General features: G+C 46.2%; 1 long non-coding RNA gene across 3 annotated transcripts in view; it reads right to left on the reverse strand.

Annotated features, from left to right (window-relative positions):
- Positions 1–23123, reverse strand: part of LOC137449740 (uncharacterized) — a 106449-nt gene that overhangs the window by 9601 nt on the left and 73725 nt on the right. For 2 of the 3 annotated variants that reach the window (XR_010989475.1, XR_010989476.1), the window contains exon 5: positions 5992–7314. The exons of the other annotated variant lie outside the window; for it this stretch is intronic. This is a non-coding gene — a long non-coding RNA (uncharacterized lncRNA). Of the gene's footprint in view, positions 1–5991; positions 7315–23123 lie in introns of those variants that run through there. 3 annotated transcript variants of the gene reach the window in all.

Below are 23123 nucleotides of genomic sequence, written 5' to 3' on the forward strand. Positions count from 1 at the left end.
CTGCAAAAATGGAGGAGATGATTCCAGGTGCTCTGCACCGAGACAACAACCTTCTCTCTGTCCTCCTTCCTTTCCCTTGCCACCAGCTGTGGCAGCAAGGGGCTTGTTCAGCTGCTCTTTTATCAGATGGGTAACACTAAGCACAGAGTAAATGCTGTGGCTGACAGGGTTCTGGCATCCTTGCAGTGGGTTTTGCAACTGGCTTTCTCAAAAGGACGAGGTGATGTAGGAAAGTCCCATCTCCATGTTGCACAACACTACTCCTATCAGTTTACACCAATGTGATCTGGATTGTTCAAACATATCAGGTTCAAACCTCCACAGCACTGGCATAGGAGCTGTTGGAGCACACAAGGGAGAGCAGCGATTTGCACTCCCAGCGTGAGAAAGAAACCAGAAGCTGCCTTTGGCACATACTGGATATTAGTGAGTGCATGTGAAATAGTGTCCTCAGAGGAACAACCATCAGCTCACCATCTCCTTTGCACCCAGCCATTTCCTCCTTGCAAGAACTTCTGGTGCAATAGAGAAACTAATTCTAATGTATTTGCTGTTTTATGACATCTAGGTACACGAGGGACCAAACAGTAGAAGAGATGAACAACCTGTGTGCCCTTGTAGCAAGGAAGAGGAGACTCAGGGGTGACCTTATCACTCTCTACAACTACCTGAAGGGAGGTTGTAGACAGGCTGATGATGGTCTCTTCTCCCAGGCACCCAGTACCAGAACAGGAGGACACAGTCTCAGGCTGCGCCAGGGGAGGTTCAGGTTGGATGTTAGGAAGAAGTTCTATACAGAAAGAGTGATTGCGCTATGGAATGGGTTGCCTGGGGAGGTGGTGGAGTCGCCATCATTGAAAGTGTTCAGAAGGAGACTTGATGGGGTGCTTGGTGCCATGGGTTAGCTGTTTGGGTGGGTTGGATTGGTTGATGGGTTGGACACGATGATCTTGAAGGTCTCTTCCAATCTGGTTTGGTTTATTCTAATAAAGGTTTATTCTAACACTTAGCTTCACCATCCCTTCAATGGCAATTTCTCTCCCTTGCATTTCCTCTCACCCAGTCACAGATGGTGGGTCCAAAGCAATTTATTGTCAGAGACTGCAGAAACAGCCAGAGGACTGCTGCTCCCAGTGTCCCAAATCCTGCGGGCTTTTTCAGCTCTTCTAGATACTACAAGCCAACAAACAGCAGCCTGCCACAGGCCCAGCCGGTGTCTCACCACAGCTGTTCCCAACCCCAGCTCAGCCAGGATCACCTCACACAGTGCTACCCAGCCTCCCTCCCTTCCTAAAACAGGACCCACATCATGTCTCCAAGCCCAGCCTATCACACTCACCTACATTCACAAAGTACTCAGATAACTAACACAGGACAACCTGGAAGTGATTCAGCCAGCCCAAGGCCCATGGCTGGGACATTTCACACCACGGCTGTCAATGCCACCAACGTCCCCATCGCCAGCAGGAACCCTGTGGGGCCACAACAGGAAATCAGGTCTTAATCACCATCTCACTTTTCATTCCCCACTTCAGTTCTGCTATTTTAGCAGCTGCTGTGAGCTGGCTCCACGCTTTCAGATGAGCAACCGTTAGGGCGCAGGGTTTAGCTTGAGCATTTTCAGGCGGCAGCTCCAAATGCAAAGAAAAACATGAAGCTAGGGGAGGCAAGAGGGTAGAAATCGGACAGTAACCAAGGCTCCAAGGCACAATCAAATGATTGTCATCCTCCTTGCCCAGGCTGCCATTGCCTTCACTGTCTGGGAAAGGCAACTAGGACAGGCAGAACATTGGAACTGCAGGGACCTATTGGCTGGGGTTGCTGTCCACTTGGGACATCTCTCAACACAGTCCAGTGCAGGTGTTTCTCCTTCTTGATCAAGATACAGCTGTAGATCTGTTGCAACATCAGCACTGGACTAACTGTTCAGCCACTGCAACATCCAGGAAAAATTCCCCCTGCAGGGGCGAAGTCTGCTGCCACTGTAACTTGTGCAGATGGCAGAGCCAGCCCCTGTACACCTGCACCACAGACCATCTGAAAGGGAGAGAGGAAAAGGGATGTGGCCAGAAAGGGATGCAGCAAGGTCTCAGTGTCACAATCGTCCTTGTGCTCTGGCTCAAGGCTGCTTGCCAAGTGCCCATCAACCCATGCTCCCATGTCTGAGGTCCTCCAGAGGCAGCAGACAGCCCAGGAAAACAAGAGGTTGTACTTTGTGCCCAGCTTTAGTTGTTTTTTCTTTTTTTCAACACCTCAACCTAGGCAAAATGAGGTGTAATGAGAAAGTAAGCCCCAGTCTCTCCAGTCCCAAGCATACAGACACCTGGACATAACAACCAGCCTGAATAATTTCACAGATGCTCACAGATGTGATAGAATGACAGGTCTCTGTCATGTCCTAATGCACAGGGGGCCACCTGTAGCCCACATGGCCAACAGCCCTCCTTATCCCTCCTGTCCCCACTGCAAACACTGCCTGTGGTCTTGTGTTCAGCCAGGCTGGCCCCACTCCTCATTGGTCTTTCTAGCATAAAGCAGACTTGATGTTTTGTTATCAGGAAGGCAAAAATAGACTCTGCCCAGCTCCTGAAGCACCCACACCCAAACAAACACCATGCCACATGCCGGGACAAGCTGCAGTGCACGGGGCTTGGAGACAACGCTGGCAAAAATCCAAGGAAAGAGCTGTTTTTTACAGCAGGATGGGAGGCCCAGCTGAATCAGGTGCAGGATGAAACATTCCCTTACCTCTTCCACAACTATGACCCAATGCTTTTGCATGTTAAGTAGAAGGACTTAATTTGCTTATTTTTCCCCCTTCTGACCCCTATGATTCCAGTAAACACTTTCCCCGATGCCATCAGCCCTTGCAGTGTGAAGAAACTGATATAGGTGAGCTGAGCCCAAGCAAAGGCAGCTTTTCCCTCTCATTTCAATCTGGCAGTATTAGGTGGTATCCTGTGGGATACCTTCAGTTTTGTTGTGCCACAACCATTAGATGTACAAGATTATCACCAGAATAAAGACAGTGTTGGCCCAGCACGTGAAGGGCTCTGGCTTTACAGGAAGAGATGACTGAGCCAGCATGGCTTCTCCATGAGGGAATGGGATACATGAGCAGAAGAGCTTGTGACCTCATCCTTGGTGAAAACACACTGAATCAGCCAAGGAGAAACTTCACAATACCCTCTCAATGTGCTCCTTCCTTGCAATGAGCATCCTAAAGTTCACAAGGCCAGTTCAATTGTGATTGACGGTAAGCAGCAGCACAGCAACATCCTGGAGAGGCCATAAGGAGAGGGAGCAGAATTCCCCAAGACTGGTCTAGTGCCTAGAGGATGATGTGTGTTGAGATGGTGAGGCAGACTTTGATCTTGTCAATTTGACTGAAGCATCAACTATTCCTCTGTTGGCTTCCCATCGGTTGTAAGCTTTTCCTCTAAAGCCATCACAAAAACCTGACACTATTTAAAATACATTTCAGATGTCTGCTTCTTAGATGGCCACTGGTAAGCCTATTCATGATGGACCACTACAGTTTCATCAAAGCATCTTGTGACACTTGCCCAGTACAATTTGTCCAGACAAACACCTAGGAAACTCTTCTATGTAACTTATGTACCAGAATCAAAATGGCAAGCCTTAAAATTATGGAACCCTTGAGCCAAGTCTCAGAGCAATTTTTGCCACAAAACTAATTACATTTTTGGGAAAGAGAGTAGAATTTACCTCCTGCCTTCCCCATGCTGCCTCAAGCAACATTATTCCTGAAAATCTCTCACACGGTCCATGTGCCATGCCTTGAAGCCCTTGCCTTCTCAACTCCACAGCTACAGTTGGTGTGGAGCCTGTGAGTGATGTGTGCTGCCAAATTACTGATGACCTGTAACAGTTTTCCTTTCTCCAAACTAGCCTTGATCTGACCACATTTTTTCATCAGAAATGGATGGAAATTAAGTCTTGCTGCTAAAGGACACAGAAAACTTGCTTTAATTACCACCAAACAGACCACCATAGCCTGGGACATTGCTACAGGAAGTGTGGGATTCATCTCCCCTCACCTATAGCCACCTAAAGCATATACATATATACACATATATATATAAATAAAAAAAAAATTCTTTTCAAAGTGAGCTGGCTAGGGGCATGTCTCATCTGATCCAAAACAAATTGTCTGCAGCATTAGTGTCTGCATCTGAAGAAGTCAGCATAGACAGATTTTGCAGTTGGTGAAGAGTTTACCACAGAGCCAGGGAAGATGAAGGTGCAATTCATTTCATTCATCAGAACCATCACACCCTACACCCCACAGACAACAGAGTACAGCAGAAATCAAATGCCCTGCTGACCTACAGGGAGGGGTGCCATGCAACGTCTCCCACCTCACCAACTACTCAAATGGAAAGGAGCAGTGACTTCCAGAGGGCAGAACTACTCTCAAAGCCTAACTTTGGCATCTGAGATGTATCTGATCCATCCTGGTGTGCTTCCAGAGGTCAATCCCCCATCCCTCCAACAAGGGGAGGCAGAATAGGCATTTTGGTTTCCCCAACTTGTGCTCCAGCTCTCCCTGTAAGCAAAGACGGTCTTGTACTCCTATGGCAGAATGGCTAAGGGGCAGATGAATGCATCCTATAGCCCTGCCTCCGCAAGCAGCAGCTTTTAGAAACTTGGCAGGTGGGAACTGGGAACGGCAACATCTCAAACAGCTCCAGAGGGATTCACTTCACCTGAGGATGGTTATCAGAGCATGCAGATCTAAGTAGTATGTTCAGCACATCTGTATTAATATATCTCAGCAAAACACCCTGAGACTCCCAGACAGAAAATGCTGCATGGGCGGATAACTTTCTCCTCATAGGACATTTACCTTTGGCAAAAGTTGGAGGCTTCAAGTGCTTCATGAAAGAGAATTGCAAGTGCTTCATGAAAGAGAATTGCAAGTGCTTCATGAGCCATTCACAGGAATGTGTGTTGGCATTACTGAGTAACTTGGGAAATTAATTATCTCTTTTTAAATGACCTGTGTGATTTAAAAACCAGCTTGGACTTCAGGTGCCCTGGGATCTATAATCCCTGATCCTGCTGCTCAGCTGGCACAAGTTTGAGTTACTATGCAAGTCACTCATATTGCTCTACATTCTTCTACCTCCCCAACAAACCCACAAGCAGCCCCAAAAATCCAACTTCTCAGACAGGGAAGAAGCAAAACCCTAGCAACCACCTCTTTATCCTTATCTGCTAACTGCTGAGGCTTCCAAGTGACAGCAAGAGCACGCATCCCCTCATGGGCTCAGCAGGCTTTTGGCACCGGCGCACGCCTCAGCAGCTCTGGACACCAAGTTTGTGTATTTAGGGAAGCTCTTCTGCTTCTCGGAAACTTTTTTGCAGTACTATTTGTAAGGCTCAGCAGCAGCTTTGAGAGTCCACTGGCTGTTCACAGCTTGAACCCAAAGACATACCACCCGCGAAGCCTCTTACTAATAATGGCTGGTGGGGCTGGAAAGCCCCCATGGCTCTCAGCCCTGAGGCACAGTGAGGTGACACGCCTGGCTGCAAGATTTGAATATGTATGGCTGAGGCCGCCCACAGGGAAGCACTGCCTCTGAGCTGCAATCCTGACCCCAGAGATGCAAGGTGAGCAGAGCAGGGGCTGGAGTTTTATCTCTTCTGCCCCAGAAGTATTTCCACCAAGTGATGTTTAAAAGCATCCATTGGAGTTAAGGGGGCACTTTAGGCACATCATTGTACAAGGACATGTCCAAAGCAGAACACACCAGTAAGATCCTGATGCCTCTATCCTTGTGTTCACCAGCTGATGCTGCACAATCCCCAAAAGCCAAATCCCCATTTGTTCTCCAAAGGGCAACACCAGATTATCACTCAGAACAGTGTAGACCTGTGATCAACTCATGGCACACAAGTATCTGATACACTCTAAAGGAAAAAGGCCCTTATTGGCATTTTCCACGTTACTACTCAGGGACCTAATTGAGCCTATGTTTAAGCTGTCATGCAGGGGTTTCTACAGCAGTTTCTGAAGCCAGCTGAAATGTAATCTATTTTTATAGCACAAGCAGGACACAGTTCTTTACTCCAGTGGCACAACATCCTGAAGAACTGAAACCACCATATAGCCCTTGGCACAAAACACTTTGCAAAGCAGATTCCACACCTAATGCTTCACTGGAAGCTCCTGCCCCAGGGTGGTACTGGCAGAAGGGATGTGCTGCTTGTGTTGAAGCTATTCATCATCATGGTCCAACCCGTTAGTGGGGTATCACTTGTTCCTGGTGACACAGCAAACAGGAACATCACACAGAGCCATGCACACTACCATTGTTGGCACATCCCTTGTTGCAATGCTCTCTCTCAGAATGTTGCCTTTTGACTCCAAATTTCCCTTGTTCCTGTATGGCTCTTTGCACCACTCCAAGCTATCTACTCACCTCCATCTAAAGCCATCACAGCCCCCTGCCAAATCACTTAGGTTAACATCTTCCCAGCAGCTCCAACTATCCCATAAATTCCCCTACTTTCACAGCTCAGGTCCTTCTGCATCTTCCCCAAGGAAAGGTTCCTCCCCATCACTCATAGCTTCCTAAATCTTAACAGCTCTTGCTCACCCAGCCGTAATGCCAGTAGTTTTGGAAGCAGAGGGAGGTTCAGGAACACATTCTTGGGTGGCCTGCAAATCTGTCCCCAAACGTAGCTATTCCGAGTGGTTTCATGGAGCCAAGCACACTAGGTACAATTCTCGCTGACGCTGAATCAACTGGATTTTTTTTTTCACTTTACTTCAGCCAGTATTTCACCCTTAATGACTCAAAATTAACATGCTGCAACAGCAGTTGCCTTACCTGTTTCTGCAACTTCTTGTTTGTACTGCTGGAGAAGGGGGTAATGGCTCTGGAAAGAAAACAAAAACAAAAACAAAACCCACAAAGAATCGAGGAAAGCCACTAATGGCATCCACTAACGAGACAAGGCTACTAGCTATCATTACAAGGTGGCATCTTGAAATATGGCCTGAAATAACATGAGCTGTCCCATACCCTGTATCCCATCAGGGGAAGAAAAACATTTTCTGCAAACTCTTCAGATGGACAAACCAAGGGGGAAAGGGTGCTAGAGAACCAAAGCATGCTCATGGAAATCACAGATGGTGAAATTAAGGCTCCTGGCTCTTGGCATGATGCTACCACTGTTATAAAACAATATATCCACCTCAGCCATTGCTCTAAGATGAGTAATCTGCAATACTTATCTAATGGTGAGTAAGCTGCTCCTGCCAGTCATACTTTCCACATACATCTGTAAAGAAAAGTAAAAAGAACTATTAGAACATGCTATCAAAGAAGTAAAAAGAAGGAGACAATATTTGTGCAGCAAGACAACATCTAAAGCAGCAGAGGTAATATTGGCTTGGGGATTGTGGGATGAAACAGGCACACCAGGAGGACCAAGACAACTATAAAGGTCCGTATGGAGTACCACTAAGCCAACCACAAAATGACCTTTCCTGCTGGTGGACACTGCAGCAAACACCTACAGCAGAGGTGGTTTAAGATGCAGCTTTTGGGATGGAAACTCAAGCTTACTGAAGATGTATCAGTTTGGGGGTCTGTGCTCATCACTTTTTTTGCCATAAGCAGTGAATGTGCATCCAAGTAAGGAACCAACACCTAGGAAACAGCTGCTTGAGGTCATTGAGTCTATGAAAGCCTAACCCACATGTGCACTGGGTGCAAAATGATCCTGAACACAAGGGATGCTTCCTCACCTAACCCTGCTTTTACTAAAACTCAGAAACTAAATGGTGGCTAAATCAATAGTGCAATTAACAAAAGAAAAAGACAAAGCCACCTTGTTTCAAATCTGGTTGATGAAAGCAACCCTGAAGGACCACGCTTGCCCTTTTGCACCCATCTGTACATGACCTTTGTGTCCACTGCCTGCCTGCACCTGAGGCCAAGCCTTACAGAACTTTCTCACCAGAGAAATTGCCACTGAGGAGGCGGGGGAAATACCCCAAAGGTCTCCCAAGGGGCTGAGTCATCACACAGGTGCTTCACAGAGATTTCAGAGGGGTAGCTGGAGAGTGGAGGTGGAGGGAGAGAAAACTCCAAACACCTCCCCAGCGTCACAGGGCAGAAAGCAAGAGAAAAACCCAGGTATGAATCACCCTGCCCCAACATCAGAAAGTCACCAAAGCATTTCACACAGGCTGCTGTGAAAACTCCTGCCAGCAGAGAGGAGCCCATCTGCAATTTTTACAGCCTGGTGGTGAGGCTTTATGGGCCAAGGAGATTTAAGGGAAGGACAATGTTGCTATTGGCTTGTCTGAAACTGAGCAGTAGGCATGAGGGCACAGCCACGGGGACTAACTCTGAACCACCAAACCCTGAGACCTCTATATGCAAGCATGAAGTTTGAGATGGCCACCTCCATCTACTCCTCCCTCTGAAGGATTGGAAAACAAAAGCTCTGTCATGGCTAGGGCACGATTTTGTAGAAGTACAGAATGGTTTGGATTGGAAGGTACCTTCAAAGATTATTTCATCCAAACTCACTTCCATGGACAGGGACATCTTTCATTAGATCAGGTTATTCAACGCTCCGTCAAACCTGACCTCAAACACCTAAGCTATGGAGCAACCTCTTCTAGTGTCTTACCACCCTCATCATAAAAATATTTTCCTCATGTCCAAATTAAACCTGTGCTTTTCCGGTTTAAAACCACTGCCTCTTATCCTGTCACTACATGCCTCAGCAAAAAGGTCTCTCTCCATCTTTCTTATAAGCTTCCTTTATATATTGAAATGTCACAATAATGTCTGACTGGAGTCTTCTCTCCTCCAGGCTGAAAAACCTCAACTCTCTCAGCCTTTCCTCATTCAAGAGGCATTCCAGCCCTCTCACCATTTTTGTGGCATTCCTCCAGACCCAAGGCCTTCTTGGACTGAGGGCTCCAGTGATGGTATAATTTCACACTGCACCCCCTAGAGCTACTCAGGACTACCTCCATTTTCCCTGCCTTCACTAGGGACAGAAGCTCTTGTAAGGTAAATGATGCAACTAACCCTATCAAGAACAAGCTTTACTACCTTTTTTGTTTTCTGAGTTAAACTTTGTTCAAGTCAGCGTTTCGACCCAGGTTGCTGCATGGTTGCGTTACCCCCTAGCACCAACACCAAGCATGGGCTGAAAAACAATTTGAGAGAGCAAAGTCGAGGGGACCAGCCCCTTTGGTATTGGCACATTCACACCAGATGAAAAAGGCCATGTAAGTACAGCCTTAGACAGTCACTTTCAGCACTAAACATCAACCTCAAAATAAACTTATTCCCCCACTACTGAACACAGGCTCTGTATGGGGACAGCCATTTAGAACTAAAACCAGGCCAGCTTATTCTCTCCTGAATCCTCACACTCCTTTTCATCATATATAAATCTTCTTTTCTCTCTCTCTCTCTTTTTTTTTTTCTTTTTCCATCTAGGATTAAGGACCTTCCTGGAGCATGAACTCCATCTGCATCTACAAACACAAAATCCTGCCCAGAAACCAACCAAACACCTCACTCCTACCATTCTTACTGAACAGATTCTCTAAACCCTCTCTTCTGACATGGTTAGAAACTATTTTTCTCATTTCTAGCCTAAGATAAGTTATGCCAAGTGAGTTCCATTCGCTCCTGAACCAACAGCTCCTTCAGTTTTGAGAGGTCACAATACATCTAAACTGGGTTGAGCAAGCTCCAGGCCCTTTGCTCCCAGCCCTTTCTGTCTACCTCTTCCCATGTGAATTCATGTGGAGGACACAAGAAATGGACCCAGGTGGGGTCCCAAGACAGGCTGTTGCCTGGGTCCAGTTCTTATCTCCCTTACTTTTCTAGGTGCACATCTGCTGCTCTGAGACCTTTCTAGAAGTGTCTTTCTCTCTGGTTTGGGGGCTTTTTTTTTCCTCCCCTTTTTTTAAGATGCAGGATCAAAATTGCATATGCCTTTTAAATATCTAAATATAAATTTCATAGGAAATCAGTAGACAGGGGGAAAGGGGGGGGGGGAAACCACTACATCTTACTTTCAAGATGCAAATAAAGCACTGGGTAGGAACTGAACTGGCCATAGCTGTAATCTAGCCTAAGCAGGGCTTTTGCAGCACATGTGACACAAAATTAGACAGAGATTAGGAGATTCCTGTAAAAGAAAATGCCATTTTGCCAGCCCTCACTAACTTCTGGTGAAAAAAAGAAACATCTTCAGCCCTAAATCAATTGAAAACATGGTCTAACAGCATTGAGCTTAGATGGTTTTGCAGGGGAAAGTAAAAAAAGAAAAAAAGAAATCAATAATTATCCACGTAGAAATCTATCACAGCTCTATGCACTTCTATCAGTAAATAAAGGTAGTCATATTACAAGCATTACCCATTTGTATTACAGTACAAAGACAAACAAATGTGCACTGCCAGCTCTGGACTGAGGCTCTGGAATTTACAGAAGCAAGGCAAACTCAACAGGGGCTTTGCCTGAATAAAGACCACTGGTTTAAGCACACATGGCTTGTGCTTGTGCTCAGTGAACCAGCTTGGTTTGCATGCGTGTGTGCACAAAGATAGCCATCTCAATACATTTATACCAAAGAAGCAGAGAAAAAAAACCCCTTGCACACAAAACATGGTGACATTCACACAGATTTTGCAGATCTGTTGGCAACTGAGCAATGCTCTCACAAGAGGTCATGGCTGTAGAGCTGATAACCCCTCTAACATGGGCATCTTCTGAAAGGTGAGCTCATTTGGCTGCCCTTACAACTTCTGCTGTACGAGTCACAAAGTGAACACACAACGAGGTGGCACAGTACTGCGGTCATCTAGCTTCTCATTTCCTACAAGATGAAGAACATTTTTGGGTCCCTCATTTTTAGACCTGGAAGTTTGGAGAATGGATTCTTAAGAAAAATATGTGAAATTAGTCTGTTCCTCTTAACTACTAACGTGTCCATTTTCTGAGACAGCACCTTTACCCTGGAGAAGTAAATGCTGATGCAGTAGTTGCATTTTTTTATGGAGCAAAATCACAGCCACTGGTGGCACGTAAGAGAAGTGCACCTCAGAGTCAATCCCTTTACAGTCAGTCTACTTCTGGATTCACATCTGGTTTGGTCACGTCGCTTCATCCAGCTACTCCAACTCTCCCAATCCCTACAGTAACTACTAATTCTTGTATGCCGGGGTGTAAGTATAGCCATCGTCTAAGATGTCTGCAGCCATTAATTAAGTTTCCAGCTCTAGGTAATGAGAGATGCTATCTCTCTTCAAAAGCAGCAGCCTTGACTCAGCATATGTGGAGAGGAGAGGAGAGAGGAGAGACCATGCTGCTTCACGTTCTTCAAAGGTCAGCAAGGTAATGCCCCGGAAACCCCGAATGGTAACACCTCGTCCTTAACCAAGATACAGGAGATGTATTTAGGCAGCTGCTTGATCACCAGAGCTACAAGGACACATGTCAGCTCAGTAACAACCAACTTGAAATACGGATGCCTTTCATTTGCTGCCCTTGTATTTAACTTTGCTCAGAGGAGCGTGCTGCTCCGCTGATGGGACCTGCAGCGTATGGAAGAGCGATTATTAGTGAGGCTAATTACAAACAACGTGGCTACTTAAGAGGGCTAAAAATAGTGTCAGCGTATTAATAGATGGAGCACAAAACTGGGACACAGAAGATGAAGATTCTGATCTTGAGCACAGCAACATCCTCCACGATCTGGGGTAAATCTCTTCCTCTGCATGCTTCATTTTCACAGTTTACAGAGCAGGCAGGAAAAATAACTTCTCAGAAAGGCTGCAAGGCTGAATTCCTCAACACCCAGGAGCACCAAAAGGTCCTCTCCTATACCTCCAAGGAAGTGGAAAACCTTCCATGTCAGACGGACTGGCTCCCTGACAATAATTTCACACCATTCATGTGGCAACTGTGGTGACAGTTCACACCAAGTTGTAACATTTACCTTAAAATAGCCGACTTCACTAATCAATGATCAAAGGAATGCATGCTTTGGACCTGGTTTCCAGGTGACCCAGAGCTGCTGGAGCAGAGCAGTACGAGAAGCCCTTGGTGCACGGGCTCAAACCCAGCACTGATGTGCAGGCAGGAGGACCATGGCAAAGGGAGAAACATCTGACTCATTTACTCCATGCAAACTTCAACCAATTAAAAAATCTTATGATTTGCATCTAGCTAATGGCCAGAGACACAAAGACTTGTAGAGACATTATAAAACCCTCTGCTGGGCTGAGACAAGCAGTCTCAGCCTAGCACCTGAGCAGACATGAGAAATCAAGCCTGCCTTTCCTCCAGCCTGCAACCTCTCAGTTAAACTAATTACAAAAGCAAACAAGCCCCTGACTAGCCTTCCAGGCTGGATGAATGCCACTGCCACACTGGAGGGCATCTCCTGAACACTGCTCTGGCAACAGGAGACCATACCAGCTAACAGATGAAAGAAAGAACATGAAGACCCACAACTCTTCTCCCAAATCCCTGATGTCCCATAGATGCTCCAGTGCCCAAATCCTGACCAGCACTGCTGAGGAACCAAGGCAGCCCTCCACTGCTCAGGCTGCCATCTCCTCAGCTTCCAGGCTAGTTTTGAAACTTCACATAGCTGCTGTAAGAGGTAGCCATACGCAGGGCAGTCAGATGTGCGCAACCTCTGGTCCAACCTTGCAAGCTGCAGTTGCGTGGATGCAATCCTGGCACTGCCCCAGGATGCTGAATAATTCCTCTACAACTATCCCTCTGATGCAGCTGCCTGTACAGAAGAATTTAAAATACTGTCTTTAATGACAATGCAACTGCTGTGCTATAGGAGACCTGCCCCCTAATAACTATAAAGCAACCTACCTTAACAAATAAGAAAAGGGAGTGGAAAATTAATGTTGCTCCACCATTTGCAAAGGGGTCAATTTATTCATTTAAAAAGAGAGAGCCTGGGTCTGAAAATGAGACAATGCAACCCCACAGTAAATGGAGGTAGTTATCCTACCTTTGCACTGATGGAGAAGAGATAAGACTATGCCCTTGAGTGTTTTGTTGCCTTCTGCTCAAGAGTTCAAGATGATAAAAAAAAAGACAAAAAAACATAAAAGCCACAAACCATACCAGTTTCACTACAAACAAACAGGGATGTTTTCTTTAGCCATTTGTACCACGGCAGGAGTGAGATAAGCTGACCTTTCATATGAGTGTTGTGAAAATAGCTGCAGCAAGATAACAAAATTGAAATACGTGTTAGACAAAACTGTTCGCTACCATCATCTCAGGCTGCAACTGTTCCCACGCTCAATGTCTAAGATGAACAAACAAAAACATCTAGCAGGGCTTAAAAAATTCAGCATCCATCAGCTGCACAACCGGCTTCCTAACCAGAAGGGGTGGTGGGACCTCCTGAAATGAAGGCTAAACCCCTGAGGCAGAGCTCTGAGCAGGAAGGAGGAGGATGGAAGGATGGAGCTGGGGAAAGGAAAAGATAGTGGATGGAGTAGTTTCCTTCCTTCTACATGCTTCCCTCCATGACTTCCTCCCTGCTCTCATGGTATCATATTACTCAAGGCTTCTGCTGCCAGTCACATTTTCTAGTGGACATCAAGTTCTTTACCACACTCAGGAGCAGGCACTCAAAGAAACCCAAAGCTGGTTCAAGGGCCAAGGGTGGTGGTCCACAGCAGCCCAAGATCCCCACTGAGCTCCAGTAGTCCTAGGAGAAGACCTAGGCATCCTCAGTCAGCTTCAAGCACCAGCTTTGCTGTGCAGAAATCCTCCTTGAGGTCAAGTGAGAGGTTAGATCTCTCATAGGACTCTGAAGCAGAAAGGAGCATGACCCCTCTCTTCTGTACCACCATCAGAGTAATTTGGCTGTGGGACCACTGCAGCCCAGGTCCTTGGGAGGTGCATGGGGCCTAAGCAGCAAAGCAGGTCTGTGATAATGATGAGGACTCATGGATGGGACTTCGAAAACCACTAGTGGGAACACAAAAAGAAAGCAGCAGGCTGGGAAGAAAGAAGGGACATGCCTGGCAAATGATTCTTTCTTCATTTGCAAGCAGATGAAATAGTTTCAAAGCTATGACCTAAATTCTTCTAAAATATCCCTTTCTGTTGGGATAAAGCAGTTCATTGAGGTACTCACCAAAGCTGACATGCACTGCACCTCTCTACTTAAATGTAGAACACAACACTTCAAAGTGAAAAAGAAATACAGAAACTGTCAAAAAAGGCTGGAGGTTTGTGTTTGTTTGTTTGTTTTTCCCTTAATAATCACCTAACTCATAAATAAAGTGAAACTAAATTGAGAAAATAGTAACTTCAGCAAGAGGTTGGGAAGTATTTAACAACTCCATGCATCTTCCTGTCAGGAAAAGCTTCCCATGGGAAGATTGTCAGTGGGGGAGCGCAGTCATCACCAGCTTCCCAGTGCAGGGCTGCGCTGTGTAATCCGGCGCTGGCAACATCACGAGCGGCGGATGCAGAGGGTCCTTCCCGGCTCACCCGCTGCAGGATGGAGTTCAGCTGACTTCATCGGAAGTGAATTCCCCCCTCCTCCACTTCCCTCTTTCCCCCTCCAGCCGCCCATTCATGTTGGGAAAGAGCCTGGCAAACCCTGAGGAGATTACAAGGCAGGGGAAGCAGGAGGTTAAAACCCTTTGAGGCCTCTTTCAGTCTAAAAGACAAAGTAATCATGAAGCTAAAACAGATGCTTTGCTGAAAATAAAGAGCGGTTTACACAAGTCTCAAAGAGAAGCCAAAAACTCCCAGCACAGCATAGAGTCCCAGGAACATCCTGAGCATCCTGATCTTATAATTAACTATAATACTTGAGTCTACCGTAACACTATTGCAGTATTTTGAAATGGTGTTGAAAGATTAAACATGTTGTTTGAGGGATAAATTTGAGGTGGCACAAAAAGGAGACCCTGCTCCTGCATTTGATATAATGAAAGCCCTAAGTTTAAATATACATATTTACAATTTACTTCCAAGAGTGACACTAGGAAGACTGATGAAACCAGCCACCCAGGCTCGGGAACAAGCAATTACCCACTGAAATGAGCTCTCAACAACCAGAGCAAGGTGCCAAGAGAAAGCCCAAGGAGAAACGAGCCAGCAAATGGCACTTCTCAGTGTAATTATGCTTAAGCCCCTGTTTGAAAGGCTGACCTGTTTCCTCAAAGATCCAAAGAAGAGCAATATTCCGTAAGAATACCTCTGCAGGTTCACAGACATTTGTCTATGTTTTTCATATGGTGCTTTGACCCAGCTCACCTGTTCAGGAGAAGGGATGCTCAGACTCTGGGGTCATCTGCTCCTACACCTTTCTCCTGAACCTGCCACCTCTGATTTGATGCAGCTGCCAGTGGCTTCTTGGCATGAGAATATCTCTGCTGCTGAACAGACTGAGACTGCCATGTTTCTTCCCTCTCAGTTAATGTAAATGGATCAATTGCAGTGGGAGATCACAACTTCCAGGATTTGAAGAATTACAGAATTATTTGGGTCAGAAAGAATCATCAAAGACCACGTTGCCCAACCCCTCTGCCATGAGCAGGGACATCTTCCATTAGATTAGGTTGCTCAAAACCCTGTCCAACATGGCCTCAAACACTTCCTTGGGACAGGCATTCACACCTTCTCTGAGAAGCCTGTTCCAATTCCTCACCTCTCTCATTGTGAAAAGTTTATGCCCAATCTGAACCTAACTCCTTTCAGGTCAAAACCATTCCCCTTTGTCCTGCCACTACGGGCCCTGCTAAAAAGTATCTCATCCATCTCCATCTTTCTTATAAGGCCCCTTTAAGTATTGCAAAGCTGCAATAAGGTCTCCCCAGAGTTTTCTCCAGGCTGAACAACTCTAACTCTCTCAGTTTTAACTCAGAGGAGAGGTGTTCCAGTGAGACAAAAGGGTAGATAAAGGCATCTCTTCTGGAGTTTTGCCTCTATTTATTTTGTCTCTCAGATGAACATCTCCAGGTGCTGTGCTTGCTAACCCACCCTTCTGAAAGGCAAAAGCACTCTGCATTATTTTCCCCCCATCTCTGGAGCTCCAGGTGAGGAGCAAGTCTGCCAAGCAAGGCAGCAGCACAACTAGCAAGATGTGGCTCTACTTCGTGCTGCTTTCCAGAAAGCTGCAAGTACCCATGTGACTGTCCCGGGACCTGTCAGTTAAACTCTGCTGCAGCTGCACCACAGGGATTCACACTACACCATGCCTCCTGAGTTTTACATTCACTGGCTACTTATATATGGTGAATTCAAAGATGGATATAAATCTTCCTACCCACTGTCACCTCAAGCTATTTCTCACCCCACTGCCACCATGGCTTTCCAGACGTCCCTCTTCATTGACAGGTGACTTTTCAACCCCAAGTTCAAGCCAGACCTGTACAGAAGTGACAGTCTCTTTGTTTAGTTCTTAATGCAGCCAAAATACCTGCAGCTCAATCACAGCCATAAACTCCTATTGCCCAGTAAAAAGAGCTGCCAGTTTTTAACATGCAGAACATAGTAAGTGGAAAAGAAGGGAGGAAAGTTGAAGACAGGAGAAAAAGGAAAGAGAAAAAAACAAACAAGGATACATGGAGGAAAAGATGGAAGAAAGAAATCAGCTGGATGGGGTGACTTTAGTAAGTACCAAACCAGCCCTTGTCCCCCTGGCATACTGCCCACGAAGAACAGGCACTGCATTAGGTACCAGGTCCCCAGCACACTGCTTGGCCTCAGGCTTTATCATTCCTGCTGCACAGACAGCCCCATGATCATGTTTCCATCCTTATAAATTATTTACATCAGATAGGAGGAAGCAGAGACATTAGAGATGGAAAAGATGCACCAGCCCATTCCCTGGGGAAGAGAGCTGGATCCTTCCCTCTGTCACAGGAGCAAAGCAGTGATGCTCTGTCTCTCCTTGGGAAGGAGTTTTGCTGCTCAATGCCCTCATAAGGTTGAATTTCTTCATAACTTTGCATAAACTGATTGGCTTTGACCTCTAAGCCACTGGCATTGCCACCTGCCTGCACCTCATGCACTCCTGTAGTGATCTGCACCTATGCCTGCTGGGACACTTCCCTCTTTTAAAATTTTAAAAAAATAATAATGTAACAATGTAATGATTCTGCAAAGCCTAACCAAATATACCACAAAGAATAATCCAGAGATCAAGTATTTAAAATCAGAAAGAAAAAAAATTATTAGGCTGATTTTGAGAGCTGAGAACCTTCACCCAGAACTTCACTCTTCCTGCTTTCGTCTTTCAGAATGGGAGGGCAATTGCTAGCTAGGGATGCAGTCAGCAGAAAAACATTTCCCAGGCTACAAACCAACTGCTTTGTAAAGTTACTGCTGCAGCATCAAATGAAACAAGTGACTCCAGCGCAGCTTCATCCTGCATCCCACGATATTCAGCCAGCTGGAGTTTGTGAAACACAGCAGCACCCACCCTCCTGAATGGCTGGCAACATTCAGAAGGCACAAAACAACCCCATGCCCATTCCTAACATCACATCTTAAGAGCTAACTCCCTCATGACAACTGAAATAGAGCACATAAAGGAGCATGTCATGCTTTGAACTCCACGGTAATTCACCTCCTTGCCAGGATTTGCACATTCTTTCTGTTGGCTCCAAGAGTTGTCAATGCTTCCTTCACTTACAGACCTGCATGCAGATGAAAGACTCCTGCCGTGAGTCATCAAGATTTACTGTAATTTTGGTTCAGATCAGAAAAGCACTTACACATCCACTTAAATCACTGCTGAAGTCAAGGGCACCTGGCTGCATGCTCCCAAACGCTGAAGCAATCATGATTAACCTTGGTTGTTTTTTTTTTCAACTTTAGAATAAAAAGGCATTGAGAATCTTAATTAAAGCTAGATGGCAATTACCTAAATGAGCTATTTATCACTGTAACAAATCAGGTGGGAAAGGTGATCAAGCACCGTTTGAATGTGAGGACAGACATTGGATGGGGACAAGCTGGTACTGAGAGTTTGGCTGAGCAAGCACAGGGTGTGGGACACAGAGTTTGTCCACATCAACTCTGAAAACAGGCTCTGTGCCTTCAAGACACCAAAGTTATAAAGGAGAGGCTCCCAGTTCGTTTTGACTGAAGATCTTCCTTTTAACAGATGCTTTCTGACCTGCTCAAAATCAGAGGGACCAAACTCCTCTACTTCTTCCCCATGTGGTTAATGCATTTCTGCCAGCTTGTCCTGCTTCAGATGTACAAGCCTATGCTAGTACGGGGAAGCTCTCAGCGTGAAGCAGATGTTTTGGAGGCTTCTCTAGACTCAGAGACTCCTACCTGACTAAGCATCAGCTCTGCTGAACAGATTTGAGGATTCAAACACTGGGGCCTTTCTAGCTCTCATCCTCACACTCCCAGAAATACCCATGGGACAGCTACCAGCCACAGCTAACCAGAACCCCAACATTACTCAAGACCATGCCAGAGGAGGACCAAAACTGGGCACTGACAACATCCCATCCATATATTGGAATTGCATCAACCTTCCCCCTAAGAGCATGCAACTTTAACCCAGAAAATGGTTCCTAGCAAGAGCACTGTGAGTTCCAGGTTGACTGTCTCTTGTGGCTTCTAGAGAGAAATTGCTTCAGATGACATAAAATTACAGGTTTAGGGTTTCTTTTCTAACTGCAAACTCAGCCTGGAAACTGAAAGCAAAGATATGAGCTCTCCTCATCACTTCAAGCACCACTACCTGGCACATAATCTTGACATGCTTGAGATGTGCATGCTATGGGTATGTGGGGTTCATGCCATGATGTCATGGGTGTGGGCTGCCTGCTGTGGGCATGCAAGGTGCACACTGTGGGTATGCAGCCCGAGTCCAACTCAACCAAGATTATCCATAACAGTTTAGAAGGTGCAGTGAGGCTCACACAGCTGGCAGTTAGAGTGAAACCCCCTCTCCTCTTTCTTTCAACAAATCCAACATGACCCTGCAAGAGACTGAAAAGCAAGCACCCATCAGGACAAGCCAGGCTGACTCAGCTGGGAGTGACTTGGTTATGCTGGCTGGTTGCCCCAGCTGGCCACCAGCCCTGAGCATGGCACTTCCTCGTGACCACCTGCAATCCCTCCCCTGAGGCAACCACCCACTTCCACAGGACGGGACAGCACTGCACCTAAAGGCAAACTGGAGGTAAACAGATACTTCAACAGGTAATGAATAAAACCTGACTGTGGTGCGATGTTACGCAGACCTGACCATGGAGTAAAGCTCAAGGACCACTGCCTCGGAGACCTCCATGCTAGTGTGACCTCAGGGCACCACTATCTGGGCAGTGGTTGCTCAACTAGCGGCACAGGGCCAGGGGCTGACAGGCCAGCTAATGGTTTGTGTGATGAGACCAAGGTGACTCAGCATGATTTGGGGAGGAAAATGGTGAAAAGAAAAAGTCTAAAGGAAGGGCGACTCAGCCCATGTGGGACAACACCTGAAGGCACCTAGGACACCTGTGCTGTGAGCTTTGATGGGTACTGGGCTCAATGACAGAAAGCAAGAGGCAGAACATGGAAAACCCTCAGTATCAGGCTGCAGACAGTTTCAGGAGAAGGAGGGAAGCTGCACATCCCCAGGAACAGTGACAGCTGCAAGGAGGGCAGCACTGTCTTGCTCACTTGACACCCACTGCTCTGCCCCAGGGATGAGGCTCACTAGGGATGCTGCACTCACCAGCACCAGCATTTCTTGCAGGCTGACAAAGAGGATGGATGCAGCAAACAGCAAAAGAGCATCCCTGAGGAGCCACTTCTGGCAGAGTCTTGGCCCACTGCCACGCAGGGAGGGCTATCTCCAGGCATCTCATGGGGCACTGCAGAAAGCGGTGTGGTGGTTTGGCTCATTGAAATCAAGCAATTGCCTCCAGGCAGCATCACTTTCAGACCCATCCTATGCTGCTGAGAGCACACCAGAGCAGAGCCAAGCAAGGGTGCTCATGGTGGGATCTTCAGCCACAATGTCCTAGGCAGTACGGGGGCGGGGGGAGGGCGGTGGGAGGGAAGTCGGTCTGTGAATATTACACTGACCTAATGAATGTCTTTTCCTAACACCTGGGACTTTGACCTCCTGCTGTGCATTATGGGGCTGCCACAGGTGGGCTTGAAGCCATCTGTTATTACAGGGTGAATGAAGTAACTTGGTACAGCCATAGAAAAATTTACAAAACTCAGGAAACCATTTAGCAGAAGCAAACAGGGTGTCTCTCTCCATTGAAGAGGGCATTTTGCCAGGTTTATTCTGAACTGACATGACTATGCCTTTTCTTAGTACGACACTGTGAGAGAGCATCAACCTGGCAAAGACACCCTCTTCTGAGCAGAAAACAAAGATGCTAATGCAGAGCCACATACTCTAGGAACCCCTTACAGAGAGTTTGACCATGTCTGACTGGGTGTCTAGGTCTTGATTTCTTCTCAGAAGGGCTCCTAGGGATGAACTTGCCTTCATGGACAGTGCATAGATAGAGGAAAGGACAATATATCAGCAGGTTCATCTCTACTCCATAAAGAGCTTTGCCCAGACAGGTTTTAGGAGCTGAATGCCCCATGTTGTCAGTTCAGCATCACAAAGAGAAAGCAGCGAGAATATGCTATGCAGGAAGAAGCTTCTAAACACCCAGAGAACACCTTGTATCACCATCAGCTACCAGATAAAATCCAAAGAGCACAGGGGAGGAAAAGGAAAAAGAGGAAGGAAAATAACCCATCCATTAAAGAGGTGGGAGCATGGAGAGACAAAGCTTTATGCAAGCTGTGAGTAAGTCTGGAGAAAAGCTGTGGCTGCCAGTAGGAGGGGATGGTTATTCACGCCACCTAATTTGAAGTGGAGCCTTTAAACACAGTGGGAGAAAAGGGTCCCTGGCTCCTACTGGCTGCAAAGCTTGAAGTTATCAGCCATGGATATAAGGCTCTTCCAAGTGAAGATGTGTTTGAACAGCTGCAGGCTCCTCAATTTCAGTTAAAGGAACAGCCTTGCATACCCTCCTCAGTTCCTTGTCCTCCTGAGCACATGGACAATCCTCAGATCTGCTACAAAACCTTGACGTAAGTGCCTCTGACCTACAGACACAAATCCATTTATCTCCGCGCCAAGAGGCTGGACAAAGAGGAGCTGTGTTTCAGAGCTGGGTGCCAGGGCCTTCTCTGATTCAGCAAAGCCCTTGATAAGAAATGTCATCCTCCATTGAGTAATTTTAGCCCGTGAGATAAGAATCTCTATCAGGCTCAAACATATGGCTGTCTGCAGAGCACACAGCAAAATGAGATGGGTAATTTATTTGCTTGTGCAAAGAGCACTCTCAGACTCAGAAAAGCTGATGCAATGAAATAATAAGTGCCAAATTACACTCCATTCTTCTTTGGAGGCCTGGAAGAGGCTCCTGCGAGATATGAGAGGTTGTACCTCTATCCTCTGAGCATCAAGCCCCTGAGGAGGCATCAATACTACACAGCTAATGAGGATGGAGCTGAGTGGAGGTTTCTGTTCCTCTTGCTAAATCCTACTCATTGCACAGGAGCTCAGGCCCACAGATATGACCAGTGTTCTCGACATACTCCCAGTAGATGCTTCCAGTAGATGCTTTCCATGGGAGGAAGTGGGAGGGTTAAATGACAGAAATACAGAGGTCCAAGAGCTGAACTCCACTCTCCTGAGATCTGCATCAGTCATTAGAGCAGGACTACTAGTCCATTCAGTGCTGTGACATTCCCCTGCCAAGTCCAGCTTAGCACCTGTGACTTTGATGACCTCGGCTAATCCACATGAACTTGATATAAGGCCTGACATTGCATGGCTTGGGTTTGCTCAAAGTAATGAACTCCCTAACCTGAGCCTCAACAGCAGCATCTGGGGACAACTCAAGGACACTCCAAGAAGCACTTAGCACATTTACCCATTGGTTGCTGAGACAATCTGCAGGGGAAGACTCATGCCATGCCCAGAGGGCTCTTTCTTACACTCTTTCCTCTTTTGGTTATTATCAAGGGAGATAACCAACTAGATGGTGTCGCTTCTGTACAGTCACTTCTATTTCCTCTCATCTTCATCAGCACGGCTGTTGTTCAATATGTATCACACAATCCCTCACCATCACCTTTAAAAAGGGGAATTTCACTCTTCAAAAGTAAACATCCAAACATCCACTCTGAAACAGAAACTCACACTCAAACTCCAAATATTTCAAATTGATGCTTCCAATGAACTTGACCAGTCTCAGATTTTGAAAGTGTCCTTCCTCTCTCTGATTCAAATCTGCTATAAAAACATAGTATGCAGATAGTCAGTTATAGATAACCTCTTCATTGTTGTGAAATCAATCTTGCTTCCTAGCCAGTGCTATCTTCCCATCACCAGATCTAACCATTGGTATACTCAATGAAAATCTGAGCAGTTAAACCAATGACTGTATGAGTCACAGAGATTAAAAACTTCTTGCTAATACTAAGAGATGGCCCCTCCAGCTCAGTCGTGGGACACAAGGGTGAGGGGCAGTAAGGAAACCTCTGCAGAAAATGAGTGGATTTTAATCTTAGTGGAGTTCAACTCATCATTTATCATCATCTCCACATTTCTTAGGGAACATTAACATGATGATACAGGTCTACATGTATGTGTTGCCATGGCCTACGTGGCAACATCACACCTAGCAACCTCAGAGGAAGAGTCCAATGAGACCTTTCCACCTTTACCACCACACAACTTTCACAGAAACCAGCTGGATACACAAAGTTCAACAGAGGAAAATCACAGGTCCCTCATGGCTGTTGAGTTGTACCATTAGAAAAGACCTAGATGAAGATAACCTTTTGCCACCCTGGCCAGTCTTCTCTTCCAAAGAATGCCAGCAATCCAGAGAGCAGAGCACATGCAAGGAACCACACATGTTTATGAGAAAAAAACACTTCCAGCAGGAGACAAGCTAAAAAATAAATCAAGCTTCAACTTTCTTTTCTGCAACCAATATTTTCCAATTCTCCAAAGGTGGTAAATTAAAAGCAGGTAATTTTGATCTATTTTTTCCCAGCTCCTACTTTTCTACTTTT

Source organism: Melanerpes formicivorus, unplaced genomic scaffold (genome assembly GCF_026170545.1).
Source record: "Melanerpes formicivorus ecotype bairdi unplaced genomic scaffold, bMelFor1.0.p_v2 SCAF_32, whole genome shotgun sequence".
Taxonomy (NCBI): domain Eukaryota; kingdom Metazoa; phylum Chordata; class Aves; order Piciformes; family Picidae; genus Melanerpes; species Melanerpes formicivorus.